Genomic DNA, 16687 nt, shown 5'->3' on the forward strand with positions numbered 1-16687 from the left:
TAAATGCACCAATCAACACTCTGTATCTAGTTACTAGGGTGGGGACTTGGAGAACCTTTGTGTGGACACTCTGTATCTAGCTAATCTAGTGGGGACGTGGGGAGCCTTTGTGTCCAGCTCAGGGATTGTAAACGCACCAATTAGTGCCCTATCAAAACAGACCACTCAGGCTCTCTGTAAAATGGACCAATCAGCAGGATGTGGGTGGAGCCAGGTAAGAGAATAAAAGCAGACTGCCAGAGCCAGCAGTGGCAACCCACTGGGGTCACCTTCCGCACTGTGGAAGCTTTGTTCTTTTGCTCTTTGCAATAAATGTTGTTGCTGCTCACTGTTTGGGTCCACACTGCCTTTATGATCTGTAACACTCACCAAGAAGGTCTGCAGCTTCACTCCTGAAGCCAGCGAGACCATGAACCCACCGGGAGAAATGAACAACTCCAGACGTGCAGCCTTAAGAGCTGTAAAACTCACCATGAAGGCCTGCAGCTTCACTCCTGAGCCAGCGAGACCACGAACTCCACCAGAAGGAAGAAACTTCGAACACATCCAAACATCAGAAGGAACAAACTCCAGACACACCACCTTTAAGAACTGCAACGCTCACCAGAAGGTTCCACAGCTTCATTCTTGAAGTGAGTGAGACCAAGAACCCAGCAATTCTGGACACACTTATACACTTGGCAATGAGAGGTCTGTATGGAGCAAGTGAAGAAATCAGCAGAGTGAAGATAGAGGGAGAACAACATGATGGGGGAAAGGCAAAGTTAGTGCCATGTTGGTTTCAATTCTGCCACTCATGAGTGAGACCCATGACCTCCTCTCTCTAGGACTCTGTTGTTCTTATCTGTAGAGTGGAGGAATAGAAGGGCCTTTTAAAGTATTAACATTTCCTGACCTATCTGTAAAACACTTTCATTCAAACTGATGGGAATCTTGACTACTTTGCCAAGAGGACATAATAATCATTAAGCTGAATGCACCAAACAACATCGCCTGAAACTATCTAAGCAAAAACTGAGAAAGTTACACAGGACAGACAAACCTCCTGTAAGAGTAAGAACTCTTCAGCACATGCTTAGTGTGTCAAAGACAATGCTGTGTTCACACCATTCCTCTTCCTGGACATGCAGAAAGACTACATTTCCCAGCCTCACTTGCAGTTAGTTTGGAACCATGTGACTGCATTTCCACCAATAGGAATGTAAGAAATCACTTCTGGGCCAAGGTTATCAAAAGCAAGTGTGAGCTATGTTTCCTTTCTTACTATCCATAGGGCTACAAGTGAAAAACTCTGAGATGGCAGAATTAAAAGATGGAAACCTCCAGAATCTCTGAATCACTGTTGGACAAGGGCCCTCAAGGAGAACCCCTGCCCTGTACCAGACGATGCTATGGGTGTCAACCCACTGAGAGTTCAGGGTTTATTCATCTCAGCAGCAGTCTATTGTTACACTGACTAACATCCTAAGGTTTGAGAGATCTAGCATATTGTTAATTGAAGCTAGATTTAAGTTACACTGAGAACCTTATCTATTTAAAAATAAAAACTCTCCTAAAAAAAAGCAAATAATCCACATTCCTTTCAACCACATGTGGCAAATTAAAAAAAAAAAAAAAAAAAAAAAAAACCTGGCCACATATTAGGCCATAAAGAAGTCTCAACAAAATCCACTATACAATTGATATTGTCCAGATCACATTTTCCTGACCATAATGCAACAAAATTAGAAGTCAACAGCAAGAAGATAGCTAAACACAAGCATACATTTGGAAAATTAAAAATATCGTTTCATGAGTTAAATGAAAAATCACAATAGAAATTACTAAACATTTACAACTGAATGAAAACACAACTTTATATATATATGTATATATATATGTATATTTTTTGTGAGTCTTCCAACTTTGTTCTTCTTTTACAAGGTTATTTGGGAAATTCTGGGTCTCCTGCAATTCCTCATACAGTTTTATGCTGTTTGTCAATTTCTGTGGCTGGGTCTATGAGAACTTATCGTAGTTCTCATAGACCGGGGTTTGCATGTCGCTGTCTAGAGTCCGGATCTGCTGCACCATGTCCGTCTCACTGTTCATCAGCTGGGCCAGAGGGCACTCTCTAGGAAGCTTGTCTAGGTAGACTTCCGGGTCGAAGTGCGCCCCGTTCAGATCAGTGGGGTCCAGGGGGTCGGTCCCCGCGGGGAGTCCCATCGCCTCCCCTTCCGAGAGGCCATTGTAAAACTTTAGCATCCTGTGCGCCTTCCACCGGCGCTCCGTGAGCCTCCCCATCCAGCCCTTCTGGGGAGTCCCCAGGTCCACACCCCGGGCTAGGCCCAGTGACAGCTGCCGCCGCCATAGCTCCAACTGCAGCCCACGGGCGTAAATTTTATATTTTTAAGTTGGATACATGGAGCTACTTGGCTTTTGCTTTCATCACACCGTTGAGGAAAGAGGTGGTTGCTTATGGTACCCCTGTTTTTACTGCAACGTGTAATGGATGAGAATCTCCCTGTTGCAGAGAGCAAAACACTGAACTAAATTGTGCTGTACCACAGCTCTGTGTTGGGGGATTGGGAGTGATCATGCAAACGCTTGCAAATTTGCACAGTGAGAGAGACAATTGTTTGGGCAGCTGCTCACTATATGAAAAGGCAATTGACCAAAAGTCTCTTACTGAGCTATCTCAATACTTTCATTTTATTTTAACTTTTGGCAGCAGGGTGCAATTAAAGGAGAGAAAGAAAACAAAGTGATAAGTGTAAGATAATGTACACACATGTGTAAAAGAAAATGACAAACAGGATCACTATTTGTCTCTTGGTTACCTCCTTGGGCTCTATGTCTCCTTCCTCAGAGAACCTCGTTTTCCTTTGTCCAGATTTGTTAGGGTGGATAATCCAGGCGCCTGCTCCCCCATGATGGAAGCCAAAGACGTCCCTGGAGCCGCCTCCCGCTGCATCCTTTCCTGCACTGCCCACATGGACACAACTCAGCCGATTAGACTTCCTCTCAGAACTTTAGTCTTGAGCAAAGGGATTAAAGGGTGAAGTGACTGAAGGTATGCCCTTCCAAAGTGGTACGTGAGCTAATGGCTAAAGTTTGCCAAGCCCATCCAAGCACATTTTTTCGTAATTTTTATTTATTTATTTTTTTGAGACAGAGTCTTGCTCTGTTGCCCAGGCAGGAGTGCAGTGGCGTGATCTCGATTCACTGCAACCTCTGTCTCCCGGCTTCAAAGGAGTCTCCTGTCTCAGCCTCCCCAGTAGCTGGGATTGCAGGTGTATGCCACCATGCCTGGCTAATTTTTTTGTTTTTTGGGGTTTTTTTCGTATTTTTAGTAGAAACAGGGTTTCACCATGTTGGCCAGGCTGGTCTCGAAATCCTGACCTTGTGATTCGCGTGCCTCAGCCTCCCAAAGGGCTGGGATTACAAACGTGAGCCACCGCACCCAGCTTCAAAAAGTTTTAAGCAGAGCTCAGTGGTCTTAACCACAGGCACATCGGAGGAGAATTTTTGAAAAACTTTCCAGCTTCCTCAATAGGAATGGAATCCAAACTCCGAATTGATGACTCCTTTGAGGAATTCGAGAGCTGTAAGGAAAGCCAGGAACAGGGACAAGGGAGAGATGCGTCCCGAATGATCCTGTGCCAATTCTTTCTGGAATCCTTGATGTGATCTCAGCTGCCTTTTCTATACATGACACAGTGATTGTGGCACCCACTGGTCTAGCTGTGGTCTCCAAGGAACCCCCAAAGGGAAGGGCACAGTGAGCAGGGGCATCCGCCTGAGTGACGAGGATTTGAGAGGGCAGGATGGTTGCAGGGAGAGGACTTGCCAAATACCATGTGTCTGGACTTAGACTGCCTGGTTCAAATTGGACTTCACCCTTTTTGACTTCGTGATCTGGTACAAGCTACATGAAAATCCGTTGCGCTTTTTCTAGTCTGTAAAATCATCCTGAAATGTGCACTAATAACGTGGAGACTATGCAGATGAAATGAAACAAGCTGCATAGAGCACAGAGCTCAGAGTCTGGCCTTTAGGAAGCCCTCAGGAAGGGTTCATGATGCCATGGTGTCTGTCGTCATCCTCTTTATCCTCATCATCACCTTCAGAATCTCTTTGTTGTTCTTAGGGAATAGTTTAGAGGGACTGATTCCCTGCTATCATGGGTGAGATGTCTATGAAAAGGACAACCAGTGGGGGAGGAAAGCAAAATTTTGAATAAGATTTCTGAGACCCCCAGCACAACCAAGAACAGAAACTGCACAGTCTGCTGAGCAGAGAGTTGCATATTGGTTTCCTCACATCTGCCCACCACACTCTCCTGTTTGTCCTGAGGATGAGGAAACAAACAAGGCTCCCGACCATCCTTCAGCACTCACTTGAAGGTGTGGCCTCCCCCTCCACAGCTGTGGGTATTTCAAGTCGTGTGGGACAAGAGACTGAGAAAAGAAATAAGACACAGAGACAAAATATGGAGAAACAACAGTGGGCCTAGGGGACCAGCGCTCAGCATACCAAGGACCTGCACTGGCACAGGCCTCTGAGTTCCCTCAGTTTTTATTGATTATTATTTTAGCAAAAAGGAATGTAGTAGGAGGGCAGGGTGATAATAAGGAGAAGGCCAGCAACGAACATGTGAGCAATAGAATCTATGTCATAATGAAGTTCAAGGGAAGGTACTATGACCGGACGTGTACCTAAGCCAGATTTATGTTTCTCTCTACCCAAACATCTCAGTGGAGTAAAGAATGACAAGGCAGCATTGCTGCAAACATGTCTCGCCTCTCACCATAGGGCGGTTTTTCTCCCATCTCAGAATTGAACAAATGTACAATCGGGTTTGACATTCTGTGCCTGGCTTCTTTCATTTAATATACAGACCTGCAATCTCATCCATTTTGTCTGCAGTGGAGAGGACTTTCTTCCTCTTTAGGCTGAATAATACTTCACTGGGTGTGTATACCACAGTTTCTTCATTGAAACAAATTTCTAAAGAGCAAATATTTTTAAAGTCTCGGAATGTGAAACTTCAGGGATACTGTGCCCATTTTATTCTTTTCTATTTCCCATCTTGTGTATATGCAAGTGTATAACAAAGCAGCAATTGATGTGTGTATAAATCTATAACTTCAACAAATGTAAAATGTAAATGCTAAGTGGTGGCTGGGCGCGGTCGCTCATGCCTGTAATCCCAGTACTTTGGGAGGCAGAAGCGGGCGGATCACCTGAGGTCGGGAGTTCAAGACCAGCCTGACCAAAATGGAGAAACGCTGTCTCTACTAACAATACCAAAAAAAAAAAAAAAAAGATAGCCAGGCATGGTAGTGCATGCCTGTAATCCCAGCTACTTGGAAGGCTGAGACAGGAGAATTGCTTGAATACGGGAGGCAGAGGTTGCAGTGAGCCGAGACTGTGCCATTGAACTCCAGCCTGGGCAACAAGAGTGAAACTCTGACTCAAAAAAAAAAAAAAAAAAAAAAAGACAAGAAGGAAATAGAAAATGCGAAATGGTAAGAAAAAACAGCATAATAAACATTTGTGTGGTGTTGATGGACAATGCATTTGAAGATAATATTTGAAGAAATCATACTACAATTAATTTCTGTTCTTATTCATTGGAGCTTCATGCCTCTAAAATCTTCGTCATTGGAACTACCTCTGGTGCTTTAAAAGAAAAAAAAAAAAAATCCACCTACTCACACAGGTGCAAGGAAATCAGAATCTCAAGTATTGAGGCCCAGGCCTCACCATGCGTAAGCTCACCAGGTGATTTGACTCAAAGCCAAGATTGAGGAACGGCGACATGGATCTCTCCACAGAACCTGCCTAAATAGATTCTCTAGAAGCAGTTTATAAAGAAATTCCACATGAACTGTGGAAGAGGATATGAATTTGATGTACAGTATGTCCTCACTTAACATCTTTGAAAGTCTCTTGGAAACTTCACCTTGAAGCAAAATTATGTATAGTGAAACCACTTATTTTTCGTCAACAGTATAACTACACAACTTTGAAAAACGAGTTGTGTTGGAGGACCTTCTGTACATTGTTTCCATAAAGTCAGTTTTCAGGGAATTCCGAAACGAAGTGAGGACTTCGTGTATATAAAGTGATGGTTGTGATTCCACCTGGATGACAAGGTTATTGCTCAGAGACTAAAAGAGGCCGCCTAGGTATGGAGGATTCTGTCATGAGGTTTCTGATAAACCAAGGATCCCAGAATCCTCACCCATTCCAGTTAAAGGCATAAAGAAGAAAGCAATATTCACAAAGGAAATGCGGAAAGGAATAAAAGCCATCAAGCCACAAAAATAATGTGACTAAGGGGCAGGATTTGCAGATGTAGAGATTTAATGTGGTTACCCTTTCTCACTCACACAAGAAAAAGGATGGAACAGATCATGAGATTCGACTGTTTTGCTGTGCAGCCTCCGCAGGGCACTTTGTATGTCCCTGTTTCTCAGGCTGTAGATGAAAAGGTTCAGCATGAGGGTGACCACAGCGTACATCACTGATGCCACCACACCATTCCTGGGGGGTGGTGACACAGCTGAAGCCAGGTACATGCCGATGCCTGCTCCATAAAATCAGCAAACAGCCGCTAGGTGAGAGCCATAGGTGGAGAAGGCTTTATACTTCCCATCTGACGATGACATCCTTAGAATGGAGGGGAAAATTTTATAGTAAGACAAAAGGATCCCTGAAATGGGAAGAAAACCAGACATAGTACTATCAAAATATATGAATATGCTATTGATGACGCTGTCAGAACAAGCAAGTTTGAGAAGATGAGAGGGGTCACAGACAGAATTAGAGATTTCCACATTCTTGATGCTGGTGAATTGTAACACAATCCAACTGTGCAGCTGGGAATCCAACAGGCTAAGGAAAAAGGACACCAAAACGAAGAAGACACAGAGGTGAGGATTCACGATGACTGGGTAGTGCAGAGGGCAACAGATGGCTAGAAAGCAGTCATAGGCCATCAAAGTCAGGAGCATGCCTTCTATACATGCAAAAAGGAGCAAGAAAGAAATCTGTGTCAGGCAGACTGCATGAGAGATGACTCTGCTATGCGCCGGCATGTCCACAATCATCTTGGGAACCGTGGCCGAGGTGAAACCGATGTCAGCCCAGCACATGTTGGAGAGGAAGAAGTACTTGGGGGTGTGGAGGGGGGAGTCAGAGCTGACAGCCAGGATGCTGAGCAGGTTCCTCAGCACCGTGACCAGATACATGGACAGGGACAGGGACAGCAAAGCGAGGACCGGCTGCAGTTCTGGATCCTCTGAGAGTCCCAGGAGGAGGAATTCTCAGACACCTGTGAGATTCTGTGGCCCTGTGTGTCTTGGACACCTTGAGAAGGAAAGAGGATTGGAAAAATAAAAGATAAAAACCAGCCCTTAATGCTGGATGCAAGCAATTCACAAGGAACATCTTCACACTTGCGGACCATACACCGCCAGCAATGTTTCTCCGTTGTGACAATTCCAAAAATCTCAGAATTATTACGTGATTTACTTTTTTGCTATATGAGGCTTTCAGTACATACTACTTTAGAGAAAAACCACGGAAGAATATTAGAAGACCAAAACTTCATATATAACAAATCCGTGATCTCCGTAAAATACGGCCCTACTCTTTTCAGAAAAAATACAATGCAATGAAAATGTCCTTCTCTCTTTCAGAAAAAGATCTCAGTCTAATTGAAAGAAATTAAGAAGCCGTGAAATACACTCTACTTTATTCTGACACCGTACTACAACTTCCATTGATGTAGAATATGTAAAAGGACGACACAAGAGCAAGGACCCCATTACCTGAAAACGAAATCGAAACTTATAGTTCTCAATTGGAAGACCTTTTCACATGCCTGTCACTTTTCATATTTATTATCATCCTTCAGTTTTCTGACATCATTTCTTTATAAAAGTACATGCACACTCAAAAATGGGAGCTGTGTTTCCAAATGAATTGAATCTATAACTCTTGGCCCAGCACCATGGCTCACACCTGTAATCCCACCACTTTGGGCAGCCGAGGCTGATGGATCATCTGAGGTCAGGAGTTCCAGACCAGCCTGGCCAACGTGGTGAAACCCCGTCTCCAGTGCAAATAAAAAAAAAAATTAGCCGGGCGTGGTGGCGGGTAACCCTAGCTACTCGGCAGGCTGAAGCTGGAGAATCCCTTAGAACATGGAAGGCAGAGATTGGATACCCTGTGATAGGATTTTTGATATCCTAGGGAGATATTGCTCCTGACAATAGAGTGGGCGTACACCCTGTGATATTATTTGTAATATCCTAGAAAGATATTGCTCCTAATATCACGGTGGCTCTACACCCTGTGATCTTAATTGTAATATCCTACAGAGATCTTACTCCTTATAATACAGTGGGTGTACACCCTGTGATATTATTCATAATATATCACAGAGATATGACTCCTGATATCACAGTGAGTGTACACCATGTTTGTACACCCTGTGATCTTATTTGTAACAACTTAGAAAAATATTACAGCTAATATCAAAGTGGGTGTACACCCTGCGATGTTATTTATTATCTACTAGGTTAATATTACTCCTAATATCACATTGAGTGTACACCATGTGTGTACAGACTGTGAAATTATTCGTAATACCCTAGGAAGATATTTCTCCTCATATCACAGTGGGTGTACACCGTGAGAGATTTTTTTTTCTAATATCCAGCGGGGGAGCGGTTGATATTGCTTCCAATATCACAGAAGGAGTACACCCCCCTGTGATATTTTTCCTAATATCCAGGAAAGGAGAGGATGACATTATTCGCAATATCACTGGGGGTGTACCACCTCCCGCCGGGATATTGTTCTTAATATCCGGAGGTGGAGAGAATGAGCTTACTCCCAATAACACAGGGGGTGTACACCACCCCTGTTTGTAAACACCCCCTATGATATTGTTCCAAATGGCCTGTGAAATAGTAAACGTGACTCCCATTATCGCGGGGGGTGTTCAGCCCTGATGATACTGTTTTCTAACATCCAGGGAAAGAGAGTATGCGATTACTCCCAATATCGCAGGGGATGTACACCCTTTTGTGTTTTGTGCCCAATATCCAGGAAAATAGAGGATGATATTACTCCCAATATCGAAGTAATTGTACAGCACCCTTGTGATATTCTTCCTAATATCCAGAAAGGAAAAGAATGATATTACTCCCAAAAGCGTAGGAAACGTATACCCGCGCTGTGATATCTTTCCCAGTATCCAGATGGGGAGAGGATTATATTACTTCCAATGTGGCAGGGTGTGTACACCCCCTCTGTGATGTCATTGCTAACATCCAGGTTTCGGGAGGACGACATTACTCCCAATATCGCAGGGAGAGTACATCCCCCCGTGACCTTGTTAGTCATTTCCTGGGTGGAGAGGATGATCTTACTCCCAATATCGCAGGGGGTGTATACCCCCCTGTGAAAATCTTCCTATATTCAGAGGGAGAGAGGATGATGTTACTCCCAGTACCTCAGGGGGTTTCTAGAGCCCTGTGATACTCTTCGTAATATCCACAGGGAGAGAGGATGATATTACTCCCAATATCACAGGGGGTGTATACCCCTCCTGTAATATTGTTCTGAATACCCTGGGAGGGAGAGGATAAGGTTACGTTGAATATCACAGGGAATGTACACCCTCCCCCTCTGATACCCTTCCTAGTGTCCAGGGGAAGAGAGGAAAATTTCACTCCCAATATCACAGAGGTAGTACACCCCACCTGTGATGTTGTTCCCAATATGCAAGGGGGCAGAGGATGATACTACTCTCAATATCGCAGGGCTGTTCACATCCCCAGGGACATTTTTTCCTAATATCTAGGGCAGAGAGAATTCTATGACAGCAAAGGTCTCAGGGTCTGTACATCCCTTCCTGATATTGTTCCTAATATCCAAGGGGGAAGAGGATGATATCAAATATGAAAGGGGGTGTACATCCCACACCCCTATGATATTGTTCTTAATAATCGTGAGCGGAGATGGTGATATTACTCCAAATATCGCAGGGGTTGTTCACAACCCCCTGTGATATTGTTTCTGATATCCGGGGGGGTAGAAAATCATATTACTTCCAATATTGCGGGCGGTGTATACCCCACCTGAAATATGGCACCGAATATCCAAAGAGGGAGAGGATGGTATTCATACCAATATCGAAGTGTGTGTCCACGTCCCTTGTGATATGGTTTTTAGTATCCAGTGGGCGGGAGGATGATATGAGTCCCAACATCCCAGAGGGTGTATACTACTCCTGTGATATTGTTCCTAACCTCCATAGGGGAGAGGATGATATCACTCCCAATATCTCAGAAGTTGTATATTCCCCGTGATATTGTTCATCATATCCAGGGAGGCGCAGGATGACATTCCATTGAAATTCACGACAGGCCTACACGCACAGTGTGATACTGTTCCTACTATCCAAGAAGGGAGAGGATGATATTACTCCCAATAAAGCAGTGGGTGTACATCACCCCTGTGTTGTTGTCTGTAATATCCGGGGCCGGGGGAGGAGGGGAGAGGATAACTTTCCCTCCAATTTAGCAGGTGGTTTGACGCGCCTTGTGGTGTTGTTTTAAATATCCAGCGGGGAAGACAATAGTACTATTTTTGATAGTCCGATTCATCCGCTCCACCTTTCCGGAACTCTGAGGCCGGGAGGCAGCATGCAGGTTCCGTGTGATCCCCAATACCTTTGCCATCTTCTGTATCAAGGCAGCCGAAAACGCAGGCCCGTTGTCTGAACCGATACGTAAGCGCGGTCGAAATCTAGGCATCACATCTCGAAGAAGCACAGGGGTTACTTCACGAGCTTTCTCAGTTCGTGTTGGATAGGCCTCCACCCACCCAGAGTAGGTACGCCCAAGAACTGGTACATACTTGTTACCTCCACACTTTGGCATCTCTGTGAAGTCTACCTAGAGACCTTCAAAGGGGGCTGCTCCATAAGCTCGTATGCCGGGCGGAACAGCTGGACCTTGCCTCGCATCATGCTGTCGGCAGGTAACACACCGCTGCCTCACCGTTTTGGCAAGGGCTGACAAAGGCGAGATGTAGAAATACCGGCCTAACAACTTTTCCAGTGACTCCTGACCTCGATGGGTGGTTTCTTGCAAAGCCAGTACAACTGCAGCTCCTAGCAGCTGTGGCACAGCTACTCTCCCATCTGGTAACCGAATCCATCCTTCCTCCATCACTTGTCCTTCCCTCTACCTGGAGAAAGTCCTTTTCTTCTTTAGAAGAAGGAGGGCCAAGATCAGGTGCTTGAGGGAGCACTGATGCCCAGAAGGGGGCAGATGCTGCTTTTCTAGCCTCTGAGTCAGCGCGGGAATTCCCCAAACCCAGCAAGGTGGAAGCTCGCTGGTGTCCTCTGCAATGCCTAACTGCCACCTTGTGGGGTTTCCATACTGCTTCTAATGATTACAAGATTTCTTCTTGATATTTTCTGTCTTTTCCCCCAGAGTTCAATAGGCCCTTTTCTTTCTATCAAGCTCCATGCACTTGAAGGGTTAAAAAGACATACCGAGAATCAGTGTAAATGTTGACAGTCTCACCCTCACTGAGTTCTAAAGCCCCAGTGAAAGCAATGAGTTCAGCTTTCTGGGCTGAAGTGGCCTGGGGCAACGATCTGGCTTCAACAACCGTGTCCAGGGTTATCACTGCATACCCTGCACCTCTCTTTCCTTGGGGGTTGAAGAAGCTGCTCCCATCTACGTATAGTTTCCAGTCTACTGATGCCCAAGGCTGGTCCCGGAGATCAGGTCTGCTAGAGTCAATTGAGTCCAACACTTCTACACAATCAGGCTCGACAGGGCTCTCTGATACCGGCAGCAAGGTGGCGGGGTGTAGGGTTTTGCAAACTTCAATGGTTATACGGGGACTTTCACAGAGCAAAGTTTGGTACTTGGTCAGTCTGGCATTCGTTAGCCAATGATGTTCTTTAGTATTCATTAAAAGTCACCACAGCACGGGAGGCCTTTATGTTCAGGTTTCGCCCAAGAGTCAGCTTATTTGCTTCTTGTACTAGCAGGGCAGTTGCTGCCAAGGCCCTCCAACAGGGGGGCCATCCTTTAGAAATCCCGTCTAGTTGTTGAGAGAGGTAGGCCACCGGCCTCAGCCAGGGCCCCACAGTTTGGATTCAAAGTCCAGCTGCCATCTTTTCTCTCTCTGATGCATACAATGGAAAAGGCTTTGTCAGATCGGGTAGCCTCAGGGCTGGGGCTGCCAGAAGTTTTTCCTTTAACTCATGAAAGACTTGCTGTTGTTGGGATCCACATTCCAAAGTTTCCCGGTCCCCGCCCCCTTCGTGACCTCATACAAAAACTTGGCTAATACTGCAAAGTTTGGGATCCACTGTCTACAAAGCCCCACAGCTCCTAAGAATTCTCTCACCTGCTTTGTGCTCTTAGGCTCCGCTAGATGGCAAATGACCTGCTTTCTTTCTGATCCTGGGCTGCGTTCCGACCCCTGTCGGATAGTAAATCCCAAGTAACGTACCTGCTGTCGGCAGATCTGAGCTTCCTTCTTGGACACCTTCTACCCACAGTCCTCCAGGTGCTGGTGTAGGGCATCTGTTCCCTTGGCACACCCGACTGCGGTGGGGTGTCCCAGCAGAAGGTCATCAACCTACTGGAGCAACACGCAGCCTAGGTCTCTGCTGGGAAACTTCTGGAGGTCTCGAGCCCATGCCTCCCCGAAGATGGTGGGGGAGTTCTTGAACCCTTGGGGAAGTCCGGTCCAAGTGTACTGAGTAGTGACACGTGACTCCGGATCTTCCCACTGAAAGGCAAACAGCTGCTGCCTCTCAAGGGCTAATCTGATAGGAAAGAAAGCGTCTTTCAGGTCCAAGCAGGTGAACCAGCTGTCCTCAGCTGGCGGCAACCACAACAATGTGGACGAGTTAGGTACTGTTGGATGTAAAGTCAGTGTGGCTTGATGAAGCAAGCGCAAATCCTGTACCGGCCGGTAGTCCTTGGTCCGTGGCTTGGGAACAGGCAGGAGGGGAGTGTTCCATGGACACTGACAAGGAACAATCATTCCAAAAGTTCTTAGGTGCTTGAGACGGACCTGGATACCTTGAAGGGATTCTCTGGGTACGGGCTCCTGTTTTTGCCTCACCGGCTGGACCCCAGTCTTAACTGGCCAATCCCAGAGGGTTCTCTACTGCCCGTACTCTTGGCCACTGCTTAGCCAGAGCTGGTCTTCTCTCTTGGTCTGGCTCAGTTCAGAAAAGTCTCCATTCCTCCTCTCGGGGGACCATAAGCGTCATAATGACTCCCATTCTGGGTAACTTTAGCAGTGAAGAGCCGTGCTCTGTGAAAGAGGCAGTGTCTCTCAGCTTGCTGAGCAAGTCCCTTCCCGAAAAGGTCAAGAGACAGTCAGGCATGTACCAAAACTGATGAATGACTTTATGTCCTCCTACAGTACAAGTCCGAGGCAAGCAGAAAGCTTGCTTTGCTGAAACCCCCGTGGCTCCGATGACCTCAATAGTCTTTTTGGATTAGGGGGCGACCGGGGCGGTTACTAGCGAATGTTCAGCACCGCTATCTACAAGAAAGTCAATGTCTCCACCCCCGACTGTCATTCTGACCAGAAGTCAGAATGGGGATGCTTGAGCCCGGTCTCCCTCAGTCCAAGAACCCTTCTTCCAGGTTGAGCACGGCCCCTTCCTCCTTGTCTGGGGCCTCCTGCTCTGAGTCACCTTGTTTTCTTTTGAGCTCAGGGCATTTGTTCTTCCACTGTCCTATTTCTTTACAATCAGCACACTTGTTACGCTGCAAACTCTGACAGCCAAGCTGAGTTTCTTTCCCAGGGCCCCCCTTCCCTTGCCTCTTTGGGGGGGCCCCTCTGATTGCTGAAGCTGACAAACAGGTCGGCGTGTCGCCGGGCCTGACTTCCATTCTCTCTGCGGTTTTCCTTACGGCTTACTGCATCCCTGTTTACAAACACCTGGCTAGCTATTTCTAGTAATTGGGATGGATTCATGCCTGCAAGCCCAGTCTGTTTCTGCAGTTTTCTTCTCATGTCTTCTGAGCTTTGATGGACTAAAGCCATGTGAATCATGCGCTGATTTTCAGGGCTATCGGAATCAAAGGGAGTATACATATGATAGGCCTCACACATTCTCTCGTAGAATTGTGCTGGACATTCTTCTTTTCCCTGAATGACTTCAGAGAGCTTGTTAACGTTTGTGGCCTTCTGAGCTCCCCTCATTAGTCCTTCGAACAGAGCTTCCCTGTCTCTGTTTAGCCTTTGCATATCCTCTCTTTCATGTGGGTCCAACGGGGGGTCGGTTCCGGGCAACTGGGTCCTTCCATACTCTTGGGGCTTTGATAATCAGCTGCTGCATGTTCCTCTAGCCACTTAGTTGCTGCTGGGAGGACTCTCCACCTTTCTTCGCTGTTAAAGAGGAAAATGAGCAACTGGTGCCAATCAGCCCAGGTGTGGTTGTGGGTCTGGATAACAGTTTGGAGCAAATCAATTAGGGCTTGTGGCTTCTCGGTATAGGGCGGTGAACTGTTTTTCCAGTTGAGAAGGTCGACGCAGGTGAAGGGCTGATACCCAAAAACACGGCTTTCCACCACATGAGCATTGTCATTTATCCCAGTCTACCGCTGCTCCCTCAGGGGCATTTGTGTCCCCGTTTTGGGTCGTAAACGAGCTGCCGAGGAAGGCGTGGAATGGCGCAATGCTACTTACCGCAATTAATAATCTCAATTATTAATTGACACTAATAATTATCAATATTAATAACCAATAATATAATTTTTAAAATCAATACCGATACTAATGATAATTAATGTTAAATAGTTATACTAACGATAACAATACATGATTAATATTAATGATTAATGATGCCTGATATCAATAACTGATATTGATCTTATTCATTAGAAAACAGTAATATTAGCTCCTAATAATTAACATTAATATTAATAATCTGAAAACTTTTTATTAGCAATTATTTCTTAATATTAATATTAATATCGGCCATTCATATTCATGTTCATAAAAAATAAGGGATAATTCACACTAATATTACTCCCTAATACCTCAGTGGGTGTACACCCACCTGTGATATTTCTCGTAATGTTCAGGGAGGGAGAGAGCATGATATTACGTTCAATATCGCAGTAGGTGTACACCCAGCCTGTGATATTGATCCGAATATAATCTCCAGGGGTTGGAGTATGACATTACTCCCAATATAGCACTGGGTGTGCATACACCCGGTGATTTTGTTCCTAATATTAACGGAAGAAGAGAATGCTGTTACTCCCAACATCGTAGGAAGGGTACACCCCCGTGTGAGATGGTCCTTAATAACATTCCAAGGCGGAGGGGGTGATATGACTACATATATGGCAGAAAGTGGACACCCCCAGGATATTGTTCCCACAATCCTGGAGGGAAGAGGATGATATTACTTTCAGTATCACAGAAGGTGAACATGCCCACACTGATATTGTTTCTAATTGCAACGTGGGAGAGGAGGATATGACACGCGATATCCCACTGAGTAGAAACACCGCTGTGATACTGCTGTTCATATTCAGGGAGGAAGAGGATGATATGACTCCCAATACAGACGGCTGTACAACCTCTGTACACCGGGGTGTACACTGGTGGGTGAAACAGTTCATAATCTCCAGAGCGGGAGACGATATTACTCACAATATGATAAACAGGATGTGAGTCCACCGCGGATCCTAAAAACCAGGGTGTCCAGAGGGGTTGGCTCTTACTCTCCGCATCGCGGGGCGTGCCTCACACCCCTGCGATGGGAGTCCTAAGAGCCAGGGGGTAAGAGGGGCGGGCTCTTAATCCCCTCATCGATGGGCGTGCCTCACACCACAGAGATGGGGGTTTTAAGAGCCAGGCGGAAAAGAGGGGCTGGCTCTTACTACAGGCATTGCGGGGCGTGCCTCATCCCCCTGCGATGGGGATCCTAAGAGCCAGGGGGGCAAGAGGGGCAGACAATTGCACCTCGCATCGCGGGGAGTGCCTCACCCCCCTGTGATGGGATTTCTAAGAGCCAGGGAGGCAAGCGGGGCTGCAGGAGACAGTGGCTGTCCTCCATCTCAACTGCAAGAGGCTTTCCTCTTTGACGAATCCACCTCAGCACAGAACCTTCACGGGTGTCAGGCTGGGGGCGAGTCAGGTTTTTCCCATTCTACGAGGCCATATTTCAGAATGTCAAAAGGGGAGGAACTTTGGAAAATAACCTGCTTTCGGTGGCAGAGGTCCCTGTGGCTTTCCACGGTGCATTGTGCCCCTGGTTTATTGAGACTAGAGAATGGCAATGACTTTTACCAAGTATACTGCTCGTAAACATTTGGTTAACAAGGCACGCCCTGCACAGCCCTAGATCCCTTAAGCCTCGATGTTATACAACACAGGTTTTGATGAGCTCCAAGTTGGGTCAAAGGGGCCGCGGCAAAGCTACAAATGATCAACATCTCAGCAAAGCAATTGTTTAAAGTACAGGTCTTTTTCAAAATGGAGTCTCTTATGTCTTCCCCTTCTACATAGACACAGTGACAGTCTGATCTCCCTTTCTTTACCCTACATCCAAGGGCTTGAACATTTCTTGACTTGTTGGCAATCCAAATCGTTATGTCTCCGAAACAGAGTTGACTGAGGGGAC

General features: G+C 46.0%; 1 pseudogene; it reads right to left on the bottom strand.

The window, feature by feature from the left end:
• Nucleotides 1-700: 700 nt before the first annotated feature.
• Nucleotides 701-16389, bottom strand: LOC129395907 (olfactory receptor 7E24-like; annotated as a pseudogene).
• Between the last annotated feature and the right edge of the window lie 298 nt (nt 16390-16687).

Source organism: Pan paniscus, chromosome 7 (assembly GCF_029289425.2).
Source record: "Pan paniscus chromosome 7, NHGRI_mPanPan1-v2.0_pri, whole genome shotgun sequence".
In the NCBI taxonomy this organism is placed as follows: domain Eukaryota; kingdom Metazoa; phylum Chordata; class Mammalia; order Primates; family Hominidae; genus Pan; species Pan paniscus.